The 3,331-nt window shown below is 39.5% G+C and overlaps 1 long non-coding RNA gene across 1 annotated transcript; it reads left to right on the forward strand.

Annotated features, from left to right (window-relative positions):
* Positions 1-813: 813 nt before the first annotated feature.
* Positions 814-2,558, forward strand: LOC106514953 (uncharacterized). The gene is made up of 2 exons (XR_001309943.1): positions 814-886; positions 2,324-2,558. It is a non-coding gene; the product is annotated as an uncharacterized LOC106514953 (long non-coding RNA).
* The last annotated feature ends 773 nt before the right edge of the window (positions 2,559-3,331 follow it).

Genomic DNA, 3,331 nt, shown 5'->3' on the forward strand with positions numbered 1-3,331 from the left:
AAAAAAGGTCAAAATGATCAAATGTTTTGATGGTCGAAAGTGTAAGAATATGGCGTTATTTCAGCGTTTATTTATTTTGACGTTTGTTTATGTTCATCACRGTAGTAGAATGTCTGTGTTTTTTAAGGGGACCTTTACAACTCTGAGTATATTAGTACTTCTGCTCTGAAGAAAAGCCTGGTGCCTGTGGATGCTTGTCATGATTGTATTACTTATTTTTGTGTCTATGATACTTTCGGGTTATTTAATCCAAACACATTTCAATGCAATCAAATAATTTTGTGCATGTAAAAATAGCTATTGTTGTGTTTGTTTGATTAGCTGTGACAGCCATCTTAAATAGATAAAGGTGAATCAGCTGTAAATCCAAAATATATTTTTTGAGTTTCATTAAAGTCCATCAAGTGGTTCATGTGATATTTTATCAACAAATCCATAGAGACACAGACAGATATATTATCAACCGTATTTTGCCTTCTGGAGGCATGTGATAAAAAACAACTGACAGTTTGCTACAAACATACCCACACAGCACATATTCAACAATTTTATATTCATTTTGTGCTTCTTTTTTAGTCTATTGTCAGTACTGTGACATAGAGATGATTGGAATGTTGTGCTCTAAATATTTGTCCGGGTGCATCCCGTACATCCTCTCATCAGACTCCCATCATGCCCTCTCCGTCCTCTCCTTGTGTTTTCCAGTGAAGACATGTCAGAGTGAAGGGTGCAGCTGTGTCGTTGGTTATTTGGGGTTAAACTGAAGCACCCTTATCCATGTGGCAATTAGGTGTGTGGCCATTTGCTGGGAATGTTTTATTCACTCGTGGGAGGAAATCTGAGGCATTTCATGTAAATGTGACCAAGAGAGGAGAGGAAAAAAAAGGTAAAAAATTGTTTCTCTCAATCTTTTTAACTACGCCTCCAAGTTTCTCTCTTCTTCCACTCTCTCTTTTCCAACCCTTCCAGTTCCCTTGTCCGCGTTTTCCAGCCTCCCCTCCCTCACCTGCACCATTCAAATCGTGCTCCTTCTCTCCTTCCGAGTCAGGTGACACCATCCAGACCACTAATTAGAATTCTGTCACTAAGTAAATGCATTGTGACCGGTGGCTGACAGCTCTGTGTGTGTGTGCGCGCGCGTGTCCACACGTGTGCGAGTGTGTGACAGTTTGGGCAGCTTGTTGGCGGTGACGATGGCAGCCGCCTGGCATTTTTAACGTGGCAAGGTGCTGCTCTCGCCACTGACCTGACAGTCATTTAAATTACACAGAGGATGGCTGCTCTGTGTGTGTGTGTGTGTGTGTGTGTGTGTGTGTGTGTGTGTGTGTGTGGGGAGACAATGAGAAGGAGATTGAGGAAGGACCATTAGTAGCTGTGGATAATTCACTGACTTGCAGGCTGACTGATTGTGTATATCTGAGTGAGTGACTCTGAGTCATTGTTGGAAAACAGACAGACAGACAGATAGGCAAGGGTTGTTTACCATGTCAGCCCACCAGTATAACACAAATCTTCCTTTTTTAACATTCAAAAAAAAAAAAAACACACTCACACACATGCGAGCCGAGAGAGAAAACACATCATGTGAGGACAGTGGGAGATGAGAGGATTGAAAATGTAATGTAAGTGTGAAAGAGCCTGAAAAACCAATTTCTCCAGCTTGATAAAAAAAAGTTAATGGTGAAGGAAGGGGTAGACAGGCAGATAAATCTGCGAGCAACATTTACCTATCAAAGGTTTTTACTCACACTGTGTTATCAGATTGTTTTAAGTAATTCAATATCCGTGTTAAAAATGTAAAAAAAGTACAATTTCTGTGGAGCATGATCATTAAATCTGAGCCACTAAGGTTGCTACATTTTGAGCTGCTCTTTGCTGTGWAAGGTGTTGCCATTCAAAATAAAATTTGTTGATCTATATTATGGAAGCCAAGATCTCRTGCAAAAATTACTCTTGAGCCTCAGAATTTTCTGAAAATAATTATTTATTTGGAGTTATACCTAAAACACTAAGGTGAAACTGATTATTTTAAACAGTAATACCTGTATACATACTCTCACACAGCTCTTAAAAAACATCCGGTAACATTATGTGAGGACTCTATTGTTTCTTATTGAGTCTTAAATGCATTTCACAAATGAATATTTGTAGTTGAAATATATTATAACCAAAGTGCAATCAGTTTATATTAAAGCTGTGATTAAGTAGTGGTGTACATTCTGATGTGAGCGACACGGGTCATCTCAGAACAGACAGCACTTATAAAGGGACAGATCAGTTAAAACACACCTCAMACTAAACAACAGGTTTTTTTTTTCATTAGATTGCTGGATTTCTGTTAACGGACCGAGCTGCTGGAGGAACGAGAGGGCTCTCCCAATCGATGTGACGTCTTTGCCCCGGTGGGAATGGCTCGATCCAGAAGGAGAATGTATTAAACCTGTGCAATAATTTTGGTTTGGGCCCAAAAACTCTGAGACTGAAAAAAGCCTGTATTTGGTCCTGCTGAAAGGTTGTGTATGGCTTTATTTTCTGCAAATAAATGTTCAAGTCTAAAATCTGAACTGGTCTCCTATGCGTGCTTTGACTACAAAGTAAYGTTACAGTTTCTTGCAATCCCAATTAAAATATGCCTAATATAAGAAACCATTTAACATAATGGAAGTATTAAATAAACTACAAGAGATATTAAAGGCCTCTGCATGGTCCATCCCATCCTTTGAAATCTACTCAATGATGTAGTTGCGTAAAAGAGCTCGGACAGCAGTGTTGTGTATTTGCTCCAACTACTCATCTACAACGGTTAACATATTATAAAGACTGGAAATACCGTAGGCCCTGTCCACGGAAGTGTGTTGCTCTCTCTGAGTGATGATGTAAGKACTTAAGTGGGAAGACACCCAATCTGGTGCTGCACACAGGGAGGGGTTCCCCAGGACCTCTCCGCCATGTGACTTGTAGACTATCAAAGATGAGTGCGAAGACAAACCTGCTCCCACCACCTGACTGCTGTTGACCATGTTGGGCCCTTAAGTCTGATAGAGTTTGGTCTCATTTGCATGCAGATACAAATTCCTAACAAACTTGTACTGTATATCAATTCAATCACAATGGGCGACGATCTAATTGTGCATTCAAGTGTGTAACTTTGATTTGATTTGATTTGATTTATTGATTCAACAGGAAAAGATTACTAAAAATCAAGCCTGACTCAGTATAATTGCTGTTTTACAGCAGGTTCCTGTTCTGCAGCACATAAAACACTCAGAATTACAGCATCACAATCACATCATAATACAGAGGGTAAAATAAATATTGAACACGTCAACAT

This window comes from Austrofundulus limnaeus, unplaced genomic scaffold, assembly GCF_001266775.1.
Source record: "Austrofundulus limnaeus strain Quisiro unplaced genomic scaffold, Austrofundulus_limnaeus-1.0 Scaffold24, whole genome shotgun sequence".
Taxonomy (NCBI): Eukaryota; Metazoa; Chordata; class Actinopteri; order Cyprinodontiformes; family Rivulidae; genus Austrofundulus; species Austrofundulus limnaeus.